A 21865-nucleotide genomic window follows, 5' to 3' on the forward strand; every position below is an offset into this window, starting at 1 on the left:
AAACTATTTTCCTTGATAAATTTTATAAATAATGCCCATTTAACTTTTTATATAATGTAGAGAAAATGTTTGTGTTGGTCAAAATTACTGATAGCACTAATAAAATGTATGCGTCATTTTTAAAGTGTTCACGTGTTTCAGAAAAATGTTTGTGAGATTTAAAAAAATCACGCTTTTAAAAAATTATTGTGACATTTAAAAAAATATTTATCCAATATAAAAAGTTCAAATAATTCAAAAAATGTTTTATAAATTCAAAATGTATGTGACATTTTTAGAAAATGTTCACGCATTTCAAAGTTATGTTCGTGACATTTTATAAAAATATTTACACAATGGAAAAAATGCTCGCATAGTTTAAGGAAATGTTTCATGCCATTAAAAAATCAGTGTGTATTTGAAAAATATGTAGCATGTATTTACAATATATTCAAAGACATGTATTTAAAAATGTTCAACTTGCATCAATAAAATGTTATGAGTGAATTAGAAAAATGTGTGAAGATAATCACTACTATTATGTGGGCTATTTGGCATTCTCGTAATCGTGTGAAGCATGGCTAAGATGGGAGGGGTCCTACCACTACAATCAGATTAACAAAGGAGGCGCTTGCTCTCCTTCATCTTCCTCGGAAAACACCCCGCTATCTTGCCAGGCTTCGGCTGGTGTACTCCCAATCAGGGTATTATCAAGATCACGACCGACGGGGCATTTTATACTGTTGGTCAGGATGGCGAGGGAGGTGTTACACACTCGTCTTCGGCCATGCTTGGTGCATGGTGCAAACCGTACCTGGGTATTTCTGACACACCGATAGCTGAAGCCTTTTCATTGCGCAATGGTGCTTGTTTCACAATGCTTCGAGGATTCTCGCATGTGATAATGGAGGTAGACTGCCTGTGGTCGATGACACTCTCGAACACTCGCCACAATTATATGGATGTAATTTTTATTATTTCTGATGTTCGTTGTACTGCCATGATTGAAATGAATAGATCAGATGTTTTCCTGCAAAGAAAAAAGGTTAGAAAATAGAGGAGAGCTCAGTATTTTTTTGATATTCAGCATGTAAACATGTCAACGAACCTACCGACTCATCTTTGTGCTAAGCATGCTTGCACATTGAATGACACCGAAAGCTGGCTTGGTGAAACTTCCACCTTTCTAGCGACCAACCTCCTAGCTGATTGTCCTAGGAATCCTTGTGTCTGAATAAAGCTTTCTGATTTGCCCGAAAAAAAAAGAAAAATGCACAATGTGTATTGAGAAAAGTAGGCACATGTTTAAAATAGAAAATCAAAGAAAACATGAGAAAGAAACAAAGAATACCTAGAAAAAAACCAGTTAAAATAGTGAAACCCGATAAGAGAAAATATATAGAGAAAAAAAAAACACTCACGCCAGAGGTAACTACAGTACTGGACCAGCCCACTAGCCTCACATGAGATGTATAAAATGGGAAAACAGGGGCAGAACAATTGGACTTTATGTTTTATTTTATGAAAATAATGAAAACTAGTCCACTCCTTTATGAATCCCAAGGGCATGCTCATTGTCTTTTTTTATCTCAATTACAGGCAATTAACATCCTTAGGTACCTTTACTACAAACTGGAACTTAGGGACAATTAACATCATTTGTTGAAGACCATCATACTCTAGGTTAGGCAAATATGTGAGGAATCCCCATTATTAGTTTATGTATTTATATATATTTGAATTATAAACCAACATTAAATTATCCGATCTTGTGAAAACAATAATAAACATGATATATTGTCTCACATGGGGTATGATGTCAGCTATGAACCCTCAAAATTTAAATAGTTTGGGGAGCAAATGAGTAAAAAATTGCATTGTTGATCGAAGAATGGAACACAGGGTATGATGTTGGCTATGAACATTAGTAGGAGAAATCCCATAGTTAGATTCACGTCTGAACATGGGCTCTCTTAGCGATTTCAAATTTCTGACCGTTGGATCTCTCCCCTGATGCGATTTGGGTCGTCGGATCTGCCCCTGGGATGAGCTGTGCCGTTGGATAAAATTCAGAGTTGGATCAATGAACAGTAATTTTGTTTTCTCACCTCGGTATATTAGGCAGGTGTCGCTGACATGTGGGGTCCCGCGCTCATGGGCCGTGCCTGTAAGTGGCTTGGGTGCGTAGACACCCGGTGCGGGTGGCTCACAGTCAAAAAATCGTGCCACCGCCTGTAAATCTCAGATCCCGCTAAGGGCATTAGAGGGATTTCACTTTCTTGCCTTTCCGTGGCGTGCTGTGGGTGGACATTTCAGTGTAGAGGAGAGGAGGGCACCTGATTGGGTGATAACCCTAGCCGCCATCCCCATCCTAGCGCGCCCCCTCCTTCGCAGCCGCCGCCACCCTCCCGTCCGGTTCTCCTCTCACGTCGTCGAGCTCGCCTCCGCCGCTGCTCTCCCCTGTCCTTCTCGCACCACCAACCTCGATTCCTCCCCTGTACACGGCGAGCTCGACGAGCAAGGCTGACATTTGGGCACTGTTGTACGAGGGCCATGCCGAGCATGCCCCGGAGCACGGCGGCCTCTGCTTCCGCTTCTCGTCCAATGGGCACCTCTGCACGTGTGACGACCTAGGTGCCGCTGCTGTCACCACCGGCGCAGGTTCAAAGGCGACGGCCGCGCGTCGCCATCATCAGGACGAGCGAGAAGGCCAAAGGCGAAGGCCGCGCGTCGCCATCACCGGGAGGAGCAATGGCCGCCGAGACGACCGTCCATGTCGCCGGTGTCATCAACCTTCAGGTGCTCTTCCTCCCGTCTCAGCTAGGATTCCTGTCCTTCCTCTCACTCTTTCTCTTCCTCGCATATCTCTCTCCGCCGTCGCCGTCGCCATCCACACGAGGAGCACACGGACGGCTAATCCGTCCAGGTTTGAGGCGGTGTGGTCTCGCGTCGCCCCTCTCCCCTTCAAGAACATTGTGTCCTCCACTCTGCTCATTGTTGGTGATTCAGATACAGGCCATTGATGCTCCTTGGTGGTGTCGTGGCCGCGACGGAGGAGGAGGCGCGACACTGTGCGGGAGATGGGGGAGGCCGTCGCGGTGGTGGGGCTAGACTTTGCGGCCTGCAACGAGGCGGCCGTCGATGCCGCGGTGGAGGCGGCGTGGTGCTGCTTTGGCCACGACAGGCTCAATACCCTGGTTAACTGCTGCTCCTATGAAGGTATGCATACACTACTGACAGATACTGTGATACACATGCCCAATTTTCTGTCTGGCATAAGTATACACATGGGCAAGCCCAATTAATCACCAACCTACTCCACTAATTTCAGTCATCTTACCATCCACTGATTTCAACCATGAAATGTTTGCTTGGCCTTATGAGCAGGGGAAGTGCAAGACTGCCTCAGTGTAACTGAAGATGAGTACTCACACACCTTGGCTGCTAATAAAGGCGATGGCGAAGTGGTTCTGGGATACGCAGTCCGGCGGTTCCATGGTATGCTTGATCCAGATCACCGGCGCCGAGAGAGGATTCTACCCAAGGGTTGTGGCATACTGCACGAGCTTAGGCGTTGTTCATCAGCTCGTCAGAGTAAGCCTACCTTCCTGTTACAAAGAGGCATGAATGCTCACAGAAATCCTGAATGTCTACATGTTCATTGATGTTCTTTGTTACTGTCAAAGAAAATCTTTGCTGTGAGCACATTTGCAGGGAGTAGAAATCAGTGTTAACTGACAAATCTTCAGTAAATGGCTGTTGTCAAAGATTTCAGCATTTATAAATGTGCATATAAATGTTCAGTAAATGGCTGAAGTCAAAGATTTTATACTCCATTTGGTGAGCACATTTGTTAACATTAAATTAGTGTTAGCTGAATTACTGTCAAAGAAATTATTTACTGTTGTCATATTAGTGTTAGCAGTATTGTCATATTGACAGGATCACTGAATTTGACAGTTCTCAATTTGACAGTACAAATTATCAAGCTCACTGGAGTATATGCTCTATGTAAACTCTATTTAGAGATTCAGTGATGGGTTGATTTACAAATACTGAAGATAACATAGAGATTTGGAGTTTAAATAGAATAAGCTTGACAACAACTACTGCATATTTAGGGTCAAAAGTATGAATAACTTGGAGTTTGGCAGATAATAACATAAGTTTTAATTTGATTGTCTTCAACCGATCCATTTAACAGAAGTTTAACTTTTCTCAACCTTTTCCTTTTAAATGTTCGCTTTCATTTTTAGTGGACTGACCAGATGCATGGTACAATTGAACTGAAAGGAGAAGGGCATTTTCATCAAAGGGACATTTATTGGTCTGTACATTTTACTTCTTACTTTCTACTCACTCTAACAAAGCTAAGCTACTGATGAAAATTTTGAGGCCTTCTAACTTGGAACATCAGGACATGTTAAATCTCAATTTGTCACTTGCATGTTGCATTAAGTTACATGTCAGAGTTCTCTTGTGTATTGTAGTGAGCTGGATACAACTCATGTTTGATTAGTTGAGCTCTCCTCCTCGGCGATTGGCTGAAGGAGGACCAGGACGTCGAGCTAAGACGGGCCGCATCTGACTCGCCCTGTTGCAGTGGGGTGCCTTGCCTCCTTTGACACTCAACATGAGACAAGGTTATCTGGTGTTGGTTCTTAGGTTCGGAGGTTTATAAATGATCGGGGTGGTGTCTTTGGATGATTGTGCCTCGGTGCTATTTCCTGCTGGGTGTATGAATGAAACGTGATTGATCTTTGCCCATTAACCTGTTTGATAATTTAATTCAAGTTAGCACAAGCATAAGTTGTTAATAGTATGTTTTATGTTTTTTTTACAAGAAGCATTGTATGCTGCAACTATTTTGGATGGAATAGTTACTATAAGAGTGGGCTATATGTCACCAACCTTCTAATTGTATATTGTATTATCTGAAGTTTGGTGTTGTTTCATAAGCATTTCTTTCAATGTCAGATTACTATGATTCTGACGCAACAAGGTTTTGATTCATGCTTATGATCACATTATGAAGTTGTACTCTGCTTCAACTCATGTTTCTACCCTAATTTGTCTAACTGGTTCTTTTTATTTTTGTGGACGAGGCATGTCAAGGCGGCGTGGCGGCACTATGGACGACATCAGCATGACCAGATCAGTGGTGAAAATCCCAGGTGAAAATACTCTCTTTATTAGGTCTCATTTTGTTGAATGAATAGTTACTTTATATGATGTTGGTTAGGGTTTGTATGGAGATAGCAGCTGTTATGTTTGACCATCACTTATATATATATATGCATTGCCTGCTATTTGCAAAGTTTGTTGGCTTTGGTCTGCAACTACAACTTGCACAATAAGTGCAATCGGATAAATGACACAACTTGCACAATAGTTACTTGATATGAGCTTATGGAGAAGCTTGAGGAAACACGAAGGTCAATAGGATGCATTTTACTAGAGCTTGATCATGCAGATTTTCTTGGATTTTGCCTACTGATAAAGCTAAGGTTTCTATGGTTGAAAGGGATTATACTAATTTACAGGACCCAAAGTGATAGAAGATTCTGCGGCTGTGGAAACCACCAGGTACATGTAGAACGCACAAAACGATACCTTCTAAGATGAACCAGTACCTGAGTTAGAGAGCACACGTGAAATTACTATCAGTTAGGATTATCAAGTTTATTAGATACACAACATCAGAATGAGTGAGCGAGCACATGTAAAATTGCTTTGAACAGTGAGCGAGTCCCGTACCAGTTTTAATGTTGTATAGATTATGTGTACTTATATTTATTGAACTGGATTACTTAATAAATTTTGAAGCCAAATTTAAGATGATTCGATGAAGAAAAAATAGAACTTAAACAGTGTCATGTCATGTGTTAAGCTTAGATGATGCCTTTCTTACACAAAGGTCTTACAATGTATTCCTATTAGTCATTCTAATAAACAAGGATACCTTCCTTGCACAGGTAGTTCGTGAGTGATGATCAATCAATTCGAAGAACCACTTGCTTCGGCACTGTTATTGCCCAACTATGTATTATACCACTAGCTACCTAGCCGTTTCAGTGAATTTCTATTCGACCATTCACCTTTTGTAGGAATGTCTTGCTCTGAATATTATGTTGCATCAAAATTGTTGGATGCTCTCTCAGACCTTGACTGCTTTGTATAAATATACAGTATATAAAGCATTCTGCGTTAGCCCTGTTTGTGGTTTGCTAATTGTGTTGCTTGCTCAATACTGATCTCATTGCCACTGACTGCTTCTGCTACTCTTTAGCACTGAACTCCCTATTGCTCTTGAACAAACTAAATACTTGTGCTTTATGATGGTCCTATTAATTGTGCTGGCTAAACATGCTAAGTTTGCCCCACAATTACAGTATACCTGGAACAAGTGTTAGGACCCGGTACCGCGCGCCAGGTGGCGCGTTGCAGGTCTAGTAAAAAATGATTGGGAGTGAGGAGGGGCCTGGTTGTGGTTGGGGACGTTTTCTAGCATCGGTTGAGGCTTCTTCGGGTTGTTCCCTAGCAGAGAACAGTGTCCCTCCACCCACTGTTGGTCTCCACTTCAGGCGGTTTCCAAGCAACAACGTGCCTCCATCTAGAGCCCAACTCAGCAAAAGCTGAATCCTAGAGTACGGCGTTCTCCCCCATCTCAAATTTTCTTACCTTCAAGCTCTTTTTAACAAATGTGAATAGTCTCTCCATAATGCATATGCTCAACCATCCTATTATTACATATAGTTTCAGCCTCCAACTGATTTAAAGGAACCAATAAATGGCCCAAATAAAACACACATTGTTCATGAGCATTGAGAAAAATCTAAGCACAAATTCTTCTATTAGACACCCAACCAAGGTTTGCGAAGATCTCCATGATTGTTGTCTCCAAGATATGACATGCCCATCCCATTCTTGTACTGTTCTCCTCGTTTTCTGCAACAACGCTCATGGCCTGGTCCAGTGTGTTCCCGTGAAGATCACCTACATACATGGATTTTTCAAATTTTCTGGTAAAAAAAATATCTTTTCAAGTTAGCCAAATAGCCTCGAGCTTCTGAAAAAAGGCGTTGTTTGGAGAATCCGAAATGGCCAGAATGTACGTATATGCACTAGTAGAAAAAGGGGCTTTCATTCGGGCCTGGCCAGCCCATTAGTCCCGGTTCTGCCACAAACCGGGACCAATGGAGGCATTTGTCCCAGTTCGTGAGCCCAGGGGGCCGGCCGGGGCCTCGTGGGCATTGGTCCCGGTTCGTCTGGGCCCATTTGTCCCGGCTCTTGGCACGAACCGGGACCAATGAGCCTCGCTCCTGGCCCACAACCATTGGTCCCGGTTCGTGGCAGGAACCGGGACAGAAGGATGGCCTTTAGTCCCGGTTCCAGCCACGAACCGGGACAAATGAGTTTCCTATATATACCCCATCGCCGGCGAGCAGAGCACTCCATAGTGCTCTGTTTTTTGCTGGCCGGCGAGGAAGGGCATTTGGGTGCTCTAGCTCACCTCTTATGCATGTGAGGTGTTTGATGAAATGCCCGAGCCACACTAGTTAAGCTTTCTCCTCTCGAAGCTCGACCTCCGAGCTCCATTTTTTCCGAGATTTGTCTAGGTTTAGCGTCCGTCACGCCCCGTCCTCGTCTTCACCGCCGTTTATCGCCTGCGCCGATCTCGTCGCCGGCACCACCGTGGTGAGCCTCTTGTTCTTATCTTCTTTCTGAAAGAAAAAAATCTTACTTTAGATAGATTCTTGTCTAATTTTCTTACTTTTGACACACATAATTATATATAATGCACGCAGATGAACCGGCAATGGATGTACGGTGACAGACACACCTCTGAGTACATTAAGGGCGTGCATAATTTTCTCGAAGTGGCTGAGGCAAACAAGCAGAATGGTTTTACGTGTTGTCCATGCCCTAATTGTGGGAATATGAGGTCTTACTCTGACAAGAAAATCCTTCACACCCACCTGCTTTATAAGGGTTTCATGCCACACTATAATGTTTGGATGAAGCACGGAGAAATAGGGGTTATGTTGGAAGACAGAGAAGAAGAAGAGGATGATGACAACTATGTGCCCCCTGAATATGGTGATGCTGCAACGGGGGAAGCTGAAGATCCAGAGGAACCAGACGATGTGCCCGATGATGATCTCCGCCGGGTCATTGTTGTTGCAAGGAAAAGTGCGAAAGTGAAAAGGAGAAGCTGAAGTTCGATCGCATGTTAGAGGATCACAAAAAAGGGTTGTACCCCAATTGCGAAGATGGCAACACAAAGCTCGGTACCGTACCGGAATTGCTGCAGTGGAAGGCAGAGAATGCTGTGCCTGACAAAGAATTTGAGAAGCTACTGAAAATATTGAAGAAGAAGCTTCCAAAGGATAACGAATTGCCCGACAGTACATACGCAGCAAAGAAGGTTGTATGCCCTCTAGGATTGGAGGTGGAGAAGATACATGCATGCCCTAATGACTGCATCCTCTAACGCGGTGCGTACAAGGATTTGAACGCATGCCCTGTATGCGGTGCATTGCGGTATAAGATCAGACGAGATGACCCTGGTGATGTTGAGGGCGAGCCCCGCAGGAAAAGGGTTCCTGCGAAGGTGATGTGGTATGCTCCTATAATACCACGGTTGAAACGACTGTTCAAAAACAAAGAGCATGCCAAGTTGATGCGATGGCACAGTGAGGACCGTAAGAAAGACGGGAAGTTGAGAGCACCCGCTGACGGGTCGCAGCAGAAAAAAATCAAAAGAGAGTTCTGGGCTGAGTTTGCAAGTGACCCAAGGAACGTATGGTTTGCTTTAAGTGCGGATGGCATTAATCCTTTCGGGGAGCAGAGCAGCAATCACAGCACCTGGCCCGTGACTCTATGTATGTATAACCTTCCTCCTTGGATGTGCATGAAGCGGAAGTTCATTATGATGTCAATTCTCATCCAAGGCCCTAAGCAACCCGGCAACGACATTGATGTGTACCTAAGGCCATTAGTTGAAGAACTCTTACAGCTGTGGAATGGAACAGGTGTACGTGCGTGGGATGAGCACATGGGGGAAGAATTTGACCTAAAAGCGTTGCTGTTCGTGACCATCAATGATTGGCCTGCTCTCAGTAACCTTTCAGAACAGACAAACAAGGGATACCACGCATGCACGCACTGTTTAGCTGATACCGAAAGTACATACCTGGACAGATGCAGGAAGAATGTATACCTGGGCCATCATCGATTTCTCCTGACCAACCATCAATGTCGAAAGAAAGGCACGCATTTCAAAGGCGAGGCAGATCACCGGAAGAAGCCCGCCATGCGTACCGGTGATCACGTACTTGCTATGGTCTCTAATTTACATGTAATATTTGGAAAGGATCCCGGCGGACTAGCTGTTCCGAATGACGCTGAGGGACGGGCACCCATGTGGAAGAAGAAATTTATATTTTGGGACCTACCCTACTCCCACCGGCCAAGGGTATAGGCGCGCCAAAGGGGGGAGTCCTACTCCCACCGGGAGTAGGACTCCTCCTTTCCTTGTGGGAGTAGGAGAAGGGAAGGGGGGAGGAGAAAGAAGGAAGGGGGCGCCCCCCTTCCCTAGTCCAATTCGGACCAGATCATGGGGAGGGGCGCGGCCACCTTTTCAGACCTTTCTCTCCTTTCCCGTATGGCCCATTAAGGCCCAATACGAATTCCCGTAACTCTCCGGTACTCCGAAAAATACCCGAATCACTCGGAACCTTTCCGAAGTCCGAATATAGTCGTCCAATATATCTATCTTTACGTCTCGGCCATTTCGAGACTCCTCGTCATGTCCCCGATCTCATCCGGGACTCCGAACTCCTTCGGTACAACAAAACTCAATAAAGCTGTCATCGTAACGTTAAGCGTGCGGACCCTTCGGGTTCGAGAACTATGTAGACATGACCGAGACACCTCTCCGGTCAATAACCAATAGCGGGACCTGAATGCCCATATTGGCTCCCACATATTCTACGAAGATCTTTATCGGTCAGACCGCATAACAACATACGTTGTTCCGTTTGTCATCGGTATGTTACTTGCCCGAGATTCGATCGTCGGTATCTCGATACCTAGTTCAATCTCGTTACCGGCAAGTCTCTTTACTCGTTCCGTAATACATCATCCTGCAACTAACTCATTAGTCACAATGCTTGCAAGGCTTATAGTGATGTGCATTACCGAGTGGGCCCAGAGATACCTCTCCGACAATCGGAGTGACAAATCCTAATCTCGAAATACGCCAACCCAACAAGTACCTTTGGAGACACCTGTAGAGCACCTTTTGTTGGGGAACGTAGCAGAAATTCAAAATTTTCTACGCATCACCAAGATCAATCTATGGAGTAATCTAGTAACGAGGGGAAGGGGAGTGCATCTACATACCCTTGTAGATCGCGATGCGGAAGCGTTGCAAGAACGCGGATGAAGGAGTCGTACTCGTAGCGATTCAGATCGCGGTTGATTCCGATCTAAGCACCGAAGAACGGTGCCTCCGCGTTCAACACACGTGCAGCCCGGTGACGTCTCCCACGCCTTGATCAAGCAAGGAGAGAGGGAGAGGTTGGGGAAGACTCCATCCAGCAGCAGCACGACGGCGTGGTGGTGATGGAGGAGCGTGGCAATCCCGCAGGGCTTCGCCAGGCACCGCGGGAGAGGAGGAGGAGGGAGAGGGGTAGGGCTGCGCCGAAAGAGAGACGTGCTCATGTGTCTTGGGCAGCCCAAACCTCAACTATATATAGGGGGGGGGGAGGGGCTGCGCCCCCTCTAGGGTTTCCACCCCCAAGGGCTGGCGGCCAGCCCTAGATCCCATCAAGGGGGCGGCCAAGGGGAGGAGAGGGGGGCGCCCCACTAGATGGGCCCTAAGGCCCATCTGGACCTAGGGTTTGCCCCCTCCCACTCTCCCATGCGCCTTGGGCCTTGGTGGGGGGGCGCACCAGCCCACCTGGGGCTGGTCCCCTCCCACACTTGGCCCACGCAGCCTTCTGGGGCTGGTGGCCCCACTTGGTGGACCCCCGGGACCCTCCCGGTGGTCCCGGTACATTACCGATAACACCCGAAACTTTTCTGGTGACCAAAACAGGACTTCCCATATATAAATCTTTACCGACCATTCCGGAACTCCTCGTGACGTCCGGGATCTCATCCGGGACTCCGAACAACATTCGGTAACCACGTACATACTTTCCCTATAACCCTAGCGTCATCGAACCTTAAGTGTGTAGACCCTACGGGTTCGGGAACCATGCAGACATGACCGAGACGTTCTCCGGTCAATAACCAACAGCGGGATCTGGATACCCATGTTGGCTCCCACATGTTCCACGATGATCTCATCGGATGAACCACGATGTCGGGGATTCAATCAATCCCGTATACAATTCCCTTTGTCTATCGGTATGTTACTTGCCCGAGATTCAATCGTCGGTATCCCTATACCTTGTTCAATCTCGTTACCGGCAAGTCTCTTTACTCGTTCCGTAACTCACATCATCCCGTGATCAACTCCTTGGTCACATTGTGCACATTATGATGATGTCCTACCGAGTGGGCCCAGAGATACCTCTCCGTTTACACGGAGTGACAAATCCCAGTCTCGATTCGTGCCAACCCAACAGACACTTTCGGAGATACCTGTAGTGCACCTTTATAGCCACCCAGTTACGTTGTGACGTTTGGTACACCCAAAGCATTCCTACGGTATCCGGGAGTTGCACAATCTCATGGTCTAAGGAAATGATACTTGACATTAGAAAAGCTCTGAGCAAACGAACTACACGATCTTGTGCTAGGCTTAGGATTGGGTCTTGTCCATCACATCATTCTCCTGATCCCGTTATCAACGACATCCAATGTCCATGGTCAGGAAACCGTAACCATCCATTGATCAACGAGCTAGTCAACTAGAGGCTTACTAGGGACATGGTGTTGTCTATGTATCCACACATGTATCTGAGTTTCCTATCAATACAATTCTAGCATGGATAATAAACGATTATCGTGAACAAGGAAATATAATAATAACCAATTTATTATTGCCTCTAGGGCATATTTCCAACACCTTTATAATCACCCAGTTACGTTGTGACGTTTGGTAGCACACAAAGTGTTCCTCCGGTAAACGGGAGTTGCATAATCTCATAGTCATAGGAACATGTATAAGTCATGAAGAAAGCAATAGCAACATACTAAATGATCGGGTGCTAAGCTAACGTAATGGGTCATGTCAATCACGTCATTCTCCTAATGAGGTGATCCCGTTAATCAAATGACAACTCATGTCTATGGCTAGGAAACATAACCATCTTTGATTAACGAGCTAGTCAAGTAGAGGCATACTAGTGACACTCTGTTTGTCTATGTATTCACACATGTATTATGTTTCCGGTTAATACAATTCTAGCATGAATAATAAACATTTATCATGATATAAGGAAATATATAATACTTTATTATTCAGCATGAATAATAAACATTTATCACGAATCCGGTTTACTACTCAGAGTCATCCGAATTAGTGTCAAAGTTCGCATCGACGTAACCCTTTACGACGAACTCCTTTTCACCTCCATAATCGAGAAAATTCCTTAGTCCACTAGATACTAAGGATAAGTTCGACCGCTGTCATGTGATCCATTCCCGGATCACTATTGTACCCCTTGACCAACTCATGGCAAGGCACACTTCATGTGCGGTACACAGCATAGCATACTGTAGAGCCTACGTCTAAAGCATAGGGGACGACCTTCGTCCTTTCTCTCTCTTCTGCTCTGGTCATGTCTTGAGTCTTACTCAATACTCACACCTTGTAACACAGCCAAGAACTCCTTCTTTGTTGATCTATTTTGAACTCTTTCAAAATCATGTCAAGGTGTGCGTTCTTTGAAAGTATCATCAAGGGTCTTGATCTATCTCTATAGATCTTGATGCCCATTATGTAAGCAGCTTTATCCAGGTCTTCCTTTGAAAAACTCCTTTCAAACAACCCTTTATGCTTTCCAGAAATTTTACATTATTTCGGATCAACAATATGTCATTCACATATACTCAGAAATGTTGTAGCGCTCCCACTCACTTTATTGTAAATACAAGTTTCTAACAAACTTTGTATAAACCCAAAAACTTTGATCACTCCATCAAAGCGTATATTCTGACTCCGAGATGCTTGCTCTAATCCATGGAAGGATCGCTGGAGCTAGCATACCTTTTAGCATCCTTAGGATCGACAAAACCTTTCTGATTGTATCACATACAACCTTTCCTTACGAAAACTGGTAAGGAAACTTGTTTTGACATCCATCTGCTAGATTTCATAAATGCAGCTAATGATAACATGATTCCGACGGACTTAAGCATCGCTACGGATGAGAAAATTTCATCATAGTCAACTCCTTGAACTTGTGAAAATACTCTTTGCCACAAGTCGAGCTTCATGGACGGCAACATTACCGTCCATGTCCGTCTTCTTCTTAAAGATCCATTTATCTCAATGGCTTGCCGATCATCGGGCAAGTTCACCAAAGTCCATGCTTTGTTCTGATACATGGATCCTATCTCGGATTTCATGGCTTCTAACCATTTGTCGGAATATGGGCCCACCATCGCTTCTCCATAGCTCGTAGGTTCATATTTGTCTAGCAACATGACTTCCAAGACAGGATTACGTACCACTCTGAAGTAGTACGCATCCTTGTCGACCTACGAGGTTTGGTAGTGACTTGATCCGAAGTTTCATGATCAATATCATAAGCTTCCACTTCAATTGGTGTAGGTGCCACAGGAACAACTTCCTGTGCCCTGCTACACACTAGTTGAAGTGACGGTTCAATAACCTTATCAAGTCTCCACCATCCTCCCACTCAATTCTTTCGAGAGAAACTTTTCCTCGAGAAAGGAACCGTTTCTAGAAGCAATTGCTTCCAGATCTGAAATAGGAGGTATACCCAACTGTTTTGGGTATTCTTATGAAGATGTATTTATCCGCTTTGGGTTCGAGCTTATCAGCCTGAAACTTTTTCACATAAGCTTCGCAGCCCCAAACTTTTAAGAAACGACAACTTAGGTTTCTCTAAATGGTGTCGTCTCAACGGAATTGCGTGGTGCCCCTTTTAAAGTGAATGCGGTTGTCCCTAATGCCTAACCCATAAACGATAGTGGTAATTCGATAAGAAACATCATGGTATGCACCATATCCAATAGGGTGCAGCTATGATGTCCGGACACACCATCACACTATGGTGTTCCAGGCGGTATTAATTGTGACAATGTCTCAATTGTGTGCCAAACTCGTAACTCAGATACTCATCTCTATGATCATATCACAGACATTTTATCCTCTTGTCACGACGATCTTCAACTTCACTCTGAAATTACTTGAACCTTTCAATAATTCAGACTTGTGTTCCATCAAGTAAATACACTCAGCATCTACTCAAATCATCTGTGAAGTAAGAACATAACGATATCCACTGCATGCCTCAGCACTCATTGGACTGCATACATAAAAAATGTATTACTTCCAATAAGTTGCTCTCTTGTTCCATCTTACTGAAAACGAGGACTTTCAGTCATCTTTCCCATGTGGTATGATTTGCATGTCTCAAGTGATTCGAAATCAAGTGAGTCCAAACGATCCATCTGCATGGAGTTTCTTCATGCATATATACCAATAGACATGGTTCGCATGTCTCAATCTTTTCAAAAACGAGTGAGTCCAAAGATCCATCTACATGGAGCTTCTTCATGCGTTCTATACTAATATGACTCAAATAGCAGTGCCACAAGTATGTGGTACTATCATTACTATTTTGGCATGAACATGTGTATCACTATGATCGAGATTCATTTTAGGTGCAAGACCATTGAAGGTATCATTCAAATAAACAGAGTAACCATTATTCTCCTTAAATGAATAACCGTATTGCGATAAACATAATCCAATCATGTTCAACGCAAATACCAAATATCGATAGTAGAGGGAGCATGCGATGCTTGATCACATCAACCTTGGAAACACTTCCAACGCACATCGTCATCTCACCTTTAGCTAGTCTCCGTTTATTCCGCAGCTTTTAATTCGAGTTACTAACACTTAGCAACTGAACCGGTATCTAGTACCCTGGTGCTGCTAGGAGTACTAGTAAAGTACACATTCATTTAATGTATATCCAATATACTTCTGTCGACCTTGCCTGCCTTCTCATCTACCAAGTATCCAGGGTAGTTCCGCTTCAGTGACCGTTCCCCTCATTACAGAAGCACTTAGTCTCGGGTTTGGGTTCAACCTTGGGATTCTTCACTAGAGCAGCAAACGACTTACTGTTTCATGAAGTATCCCTTTTGCCCTTGCCCTTCTAGAAACTAGTGGTTTTACTAACCATCAACAATTGATGCTCCTTCTTGATTTCTACTTTCGCGGTGTCAAACATCGCGAATAGCTCAAGGATCATCATAACTATCCCTGATATGTTATAGTTCATCACGAAGCTCTACTAGCTTGGTGGCAGTGACTATGGAGAACCATCACTATCTCATCTGGGAGACTAACTCCCACTCGATTCAAGCGATTGTGGTACTCAGACAATCTCAGCACATGCTCAACGATTGAGCTTTTCTCCCTTAGTTTGCAGGCTTAAGAAACTTGCCAGAGGTCTCATACCTCTTGACGTGGGCACTAGTCTGAAATCCCAATTTCAGTCTTCGGAACATCTCATATGTTCTGCGACGTTTCAAAAAACGTCTCTTGTGCCACAATTCTAAACCATTAGCATTACGCACTGAACTATCACGTAGTCATCAAAACGTGTATGTCAGATGTTTCGTAACATCTACAGACGACGCTGAGGTTCAGCACACCGAGCGGTGCATTAAGGACATAAGCCTTCTGTGCAGCAATGAGGACAATCCTCAGTTTACGGACCCAGTCCGCATAATTGCTACTACCAACTTTCAACTAAATTTTCTCTAGGAACATATCTTAAACAGTAGAACTAAAGCGCAAGCTATGACATAATTTGCAAAGACCTTTTTGACTATGTTCATGATAATGAAGTTCATCTGATTTTGAACTCCCACTCAGATAGACATCCCTCTAGTCATCTAAGTGATACATGATCCGAGTCAAACTAGGCCGTGTCCGATCATCACGTGAGACGGACTAGTCATCATCGGTGAACATCTCCATGTTGATCGTATCTTCTATACGACTCATGCTCGACCTTTCGGTCTCTTGTGTTCCGAGGCCATGTCTGTACATGCTAGGCTCGTCAAGTCAACCTAAGTGTTTTGCATGTGTTCCGAGGCCATGTCTGTACATGCTAGGCTCGTCAAGTCAACCTAAGTGTTTTGCATGTGTTCCGAGGCCATGTCTGTACATGCTAGGCTCGTCAACACCCGTTGTATTCGAACGTTAGAATCTATCACACCCGATCATCACGTGGTGATTCGAAACAACGAACCTTCGCAACGGTGCACAGTTAGGGGGAACACGTCTCTTGAAATTTTAGTGAGGGATCATCTTACTTACTACCGTCGTTCTAAGCAAATAAGATGCATAACATGATAAACATCACATGCAATCAAATAGTGACATGATATGGCCAATATCATTTTGCTCCTTTGATCTCCATCTTCGAGGCACCATGATCATCTTTGTCACCGGCATGACACCATGATCTCCATCATCATGATCTCCATCATTGTGTCTTCATGAAGTTGTCACGCCAACGATTACTTCTACTTCTATGGCTAACACGCTTAGCAATAAAGTAAAGTAATTTACATGGCGTTATACAATGACATGCAGGTCATACAAAAAATAAAGACAACTCCTATGGCTCCTGCCGGTTGTCATACTCATCGACATGCAAGTCGTGATTCCTATTACAAGAATATGATCAATCTCATACATCACATATATCATTCATCACATCTTCTGGCCATATCACATCACATAGCACATGCTGCAAAAACAAGTTAGACGTCCTCTAATTGTTGTTGCAAATTTTTACGTGGCTTGTATAGGTTTCTAGCAAGAACGTTTCTTACCTACGTAAAACCACAACGTGATATGCCAATTTCTATTTACCCTTCATAAGGACCCTTTTCATCGAATCCGTTCCGACTAAAGTGGGAGAGACAGACACCCGCTAGCCACCTTATGCAACTAGTGCATGTCAGTCGGTGGAACCTGTCTCACGTAAGCGTACGTGTAAGGTCGGTCCGGGCCGCTTCATCCCACAATGCCGCAGAAACAAGATAAGACTAGTAGCGGCAAGAAGAATTGGCAACATCGACGCCCACAACTACTTTGTGTTCTACTCGTGCATAGAAACTACGCATAGACCTAGCTCATGATGCCACTGTTGGGGAACGTAGCAGAAATTCAAAATTTTCTACGCATCACCAAGATCAATCTATGGAGTAATCTAGAAACGAGGGGAAGGGGAGTGCATCTACATACCCTTGTAGATCGCGATGCGGAAGCGTTGCAAGAACGCGGATGAAGGAGTCATACTCGTAGCGATTCAGATCGCGGTTGATTCCGATCTAAGCACCGAAGAACGGTGCCTCCGCGTTCAACACACATGCAGCCCGGTGACGTCTCCCACGCCTTGATCCAGCAAGGAGAGAGGGAGAGGTTGGGGAAGACTCCATCCAGCAGCAGCACGACGGCGTGGTGGTGATGGAGGAGCGTGGCAATCCCACAGGGCTTCGCCAGGCACCGCGGGAGAGGAGGAGGAGGGAGAGGGGTAGGGCTGCGCCGAAAGAGAGACGTGCTCATGTGTCTTGGGCAGCCCAAACCTCAACTATATATAGGGGGGAGGGGCTGCGCCCCCTCTAGGGTTTCCACCCCCAAGGGCTGGCGGCCAGCCCTAGATCCCATCAAGGGGGGCGGCCAAGGGGAGGAGAGGGGGGGCGCCCCACTAGATGGGCCCTAAGGCCCATCTGGACCTAGGGTTTGCCCCCTCCCACTCTCCCATGCGCCTTGGGCCTTGGTGGGGGGCGCACCAGCCCACCTGGGGCTGGTCCCCTCCCACACTTGGCCCACGCAGCCTTCTGGGGCTGGTGGCCCCACTTGGTGGACCCCCGGGACCCTCCCGGTGGTCCCGGTATATTACCGATAACACCCGAAACTTTTCTGGTGACCAAAACAGGACTTCCCATATATAAATCTTTACCTCCGGACCATTCCGGAACTCCTCGTGACGTCCGGGATCTCATCCGGGACTCCGAACAACATTCGGTAACCACGTACATACTTTCCCTATAACCCTAGCGTCATCGAACCTTAAGTGTGTAGACCCTACGGGTTCGGGAACCATGCAGACATGACCGAGACGTTCTCCGGTCAATAACCAACAGCGGGATCTGGATACCCATGTTGGCTCCCACATGTTCCACGATGATCTCATCGGATGAACCACGATGTCGGGGATTCAATCAATCCCGTATACAATTCCCTTTGTCTATCGGTATGTTACTTGCCCGAGATTCGATCGTCGGTATCCCTATACCTTGTTCAATCTCGTTACCGGCAAGTCTCTTTACTCGTTCCGTAACTCACATCATCCCGTGATCAACTCCTTGGTCACATTGTGCACATTATGATGATGTCCTACCGAGTGGGCCCAGAGATACCTCTCCGTTTACACGGAGTGACAAATCCCAGTCTCGATTCGTGCCAACCCAACAGACACTTTCGGAGATACCTGTAGTGCACCTTTATAGCCACCCAGTTACGTTGTGACGTTTGGTACACCCAAAGCATTCCTACGGTATCCGGGAGTTGCACAATCTCATGGTCTAAGGAAATGATACTTGACATTAGAAAAGCTCTGAGCAAACGAACTACACGATCTTGTGCTAGGCTTAGGATTGGGTCTTGTCCATCACATCATTCTCCTAATGATGTGATCCCGTTATCAACGACATCCAATGTCCATGGTCAGGAAACCGTAACCATCCATTGATCAACGAGCTAGTCAACTAGAGGCTTACTAGGGACATGGTGTTGTCTATGTATCCACACATGTATCTGAGTTTCCTATCAATACAATTCTAGCATGGATAATAAACGATTATCGTGAACAAGGAAATATAATAAGAACCAATTTATTATTGCCTCTAGGGCATATTTCCAACACCTTTATAATCACCCAGTTACGTTGTGACGTTTGGTAGCACACAAAGTGTTCCTCCGGTAAACGGGAGTTGCATAATCTCATAGTCATAGGAACATGTATAAGTCATGAAGAAAGCAATAGCAACATACTAAATGATCGGGTGCTAAGCTAACGTAATGGGTCATGTCAATCACGTCATTCTCCTAATGAGGTGATCCTGTTAATCAAATGACAACTCATGTCTATGGCTAGGAAACATAACCATCTTTGATTAACGAGCTAGTCAAGTAGAGGCATACTAGTGACACTCTGTTTGTCTATGTATTCACACATGTATTATGTTTCCGGTTAATACAATTCTAGCATGAATAATAAACATTTATCATGATATAAGGAAATATATAATACTTTATTATTGCCTCTAGGGCATATTTCCTTCAGTCTCCCACTTGCACTAGAGTCAATAATCTAGTTCACATCGCCATGTGATTTAACATCAATAATTCACATCACCATGTGATTAACACCCATAGTTCACATCTCTATGTGACCAACACTCAAAGGGTTTACTAGAGTCAATAATCTAGTTCACATCGCTATGTGATTAACACCCAAAGAGTACTAAGGTGTGATCATGTTTTGATTGTGAGATAATTTTAGTCAACGGGTCTGTCACATTCAGATCCGTAAGTATTTTGCAAATTTCTATGTTTATAATGCTCTGCACGGAGCTACTCTTAGCTAATTGCTCCCACTTTCAATATGTATCTAGACCGAGACTTAGAGTCATCTAGATTAGTGTCAAAAGTTGCATCGACGTAACCCTTTACGACGAACCTTTTGTCACTTCCATAATCGAGAAACATATCCTTATTCCACTAAGGATAATTTTGACCGCTGTCCAGTGATCTACTCCTAGATCACTATTGTACTCCCTTGCCAAAATCAGTGTAGGGTATACAATAGATCTGGTATACAGCATGGCATACTTTATAGAACCTATGGCCAAGGCATAGGGAATGACTTTCATTCTCTTTCTATCTTCTGCCGTGGTCGGGCTTTGAGTCTTACTCAATTTCACACCTTGTAACACAGGCAAGAACTCTTTCTTTGACTGTTCTATTTTGAACTACTTCAAAATCTTGTTAAGGTATGTACTCATTGAAAAAACTTATCAAGCGTTTTGATCTATCTCTATAGATCTTGATGCTCAATATGTAAGCAGCTTCACCGAGGTCTATCTTTGAAAAAACTCCTTTCAAACACTCCTTTATGCTTTGCAGAATAATTCTACATTATTTCCGATCAACAATATGTCATTCACATATACTTATCAGAAATGCTGTAGTGCTCCCACTCACTTTCTTGTAGATACAGGCTTCACCGCAAGTCTGTATAAAACTATATCCTTTGATCAACTTATCAAAGTGTATATTCCAACTCCGAGATGCTTGCACCAGTCCATAGATGGATCGCTGGAGCTTGCATATTTTGTTAGCACCTTTAGGATTGACAAAACCTTTCTGGTTGCATCATATACAACTCTTCTTTAATAAATCCATTAAGGAATGTAGTTTTGTTTATCCATTTGCCAGATTTCATAAAATGCGGCAATTGCTAACATGATTCGGACAGACTTAAGCATCGCTGGTAGTGAGAAAATCTCATCGTAGTCAACACCTTGAACTTTGTCAAAAAAACCTTTTTCCGACAAGTCTAGCTTTGTAGATAGTAACACTACTATCAGCGTCCGTCTTCCTCTTGACGATCCATTTATTCTCAATTGCTTGCCGATCATCGGGCAAGTCAACCAAAGTCCACACTTTGTTCTCATACATGGATCTCATCTCAGATTTCATGGCCTCAAGCCATTTGGCGGAATCTGGGCTCACCATCGCTTCTTCATAGTTCGTAGGTTTGTCATGGTCTAGTAACATAACCTCCAGAACAGGATTACCGTACCACTCTGGTGCGGATCTTACTCTGGTTGACCTACAAGGTTTAGTAACAACTTGATCTGAAGTTTCATGATCATCATCATTAACTTCCTCACTCATTGGTATAGACGTCACAGGAACCGTTTCTTGTGATGAACTACTTTCCAATAAGGGAGCAGGTACAGTTACCTTATCAAGTTCTACTTTCCTCCCACTCACTTCTTTCGAGAGAAACTCCTTCTCTAGAAAGGATCCATACTAAGCAACGAATGTCTTGCCTTCGGATCTGTGATAGAAGGTGTACCCAACTGTCTCCTTTGGGTATCCTATGAAGACATATTTCTCTAATTTGGGTTTGAGCTTATCAGGATGAAACTTTTTCACATAAGCATCGCAACCCCAAACTTTAAGAAACGACAACTTTGGTTTCTTGCCAAACCACAGTTCATAAGGCGTCGTCTCAACGGATTTTGATGGTGCCCTATTTAACGTGAATGTAGCTGTCTCTAATGCATAACCCCAAAACGATAGTGATAGATCGGTAAGAGACATCATATATTGCACCATATCTAATAAAGTACGGTTACGATGTTCGAACACACCATTACACTGTGGTGTTCCAGGTGGCGTGAGTAGTGAAACAATTTCACATTGTTTTAACTGAAGGCCAAACTCGTAACTCAAATACTCTTCTCCACGATCAGATCGTAGAAACTTTATTTTCTTGTTACGATGAGTTTCCGCTTCACTCTGAAATTATATGAACTTTTCAAATGTTTCAGACTTCTGTTTCATTAAGTAGAT

The 21865-nt window shown here is 44.2% G+C and overlaps 1 long non-coding RNA gene and 1 pseudogene across 7 annotated transcripts; one reads left to right on the top strand and one right to left on the bottom strand.

The window, feature by feature from the left end:
* The first annotated feature begins 2289 nt into the window (after positions 1–2289).
* On the top strand, positions 2290–6211 carry LOC123080189 (uncharacterized). Of its 7 annotated transcripts, none has more exons than XR_006438258.1 (5): positions 2290–2778; positions 2989–3198; positions 3367–5153; positions 5504–5565; positions 5955–6211. It is a non-coding gene; the product is annotated as an uncharacterized lncRNA (long non-coding RNA). The 7 variants fall into 7 exon arrangements; XR_006438255.1 differs by having other exon boundaries at positions 5523–5565; XR_006438259.1 differs by having other exon boundaries at positions 3367–4306; positions 4470–5565.
* Positions 6212–6557: 346 nt separating this feature from the next.
* Positions 6558–21865, bottom strand: part of LOC123080187 (uncharacterized) — a 43220-nt pseudogene continuing 27912 nt past the window's right edge.

Source organism: Triticum aestivum, chromosome 3D, assembly GCF_018294505.1.
Source record: "Triticum aestivum cultivar Chinese Spring chromosome 3D, IWGSC CS RefSeq v2.1, whole genome shotgun sequence".
Classification (NCBI taxonomy): domain Eukaryota; kingdom Viridiplantae; phylum Streptophyta; class Magnoliopsida; order Poales; family Poaceae; genus Triticum; species Triticum aestivum.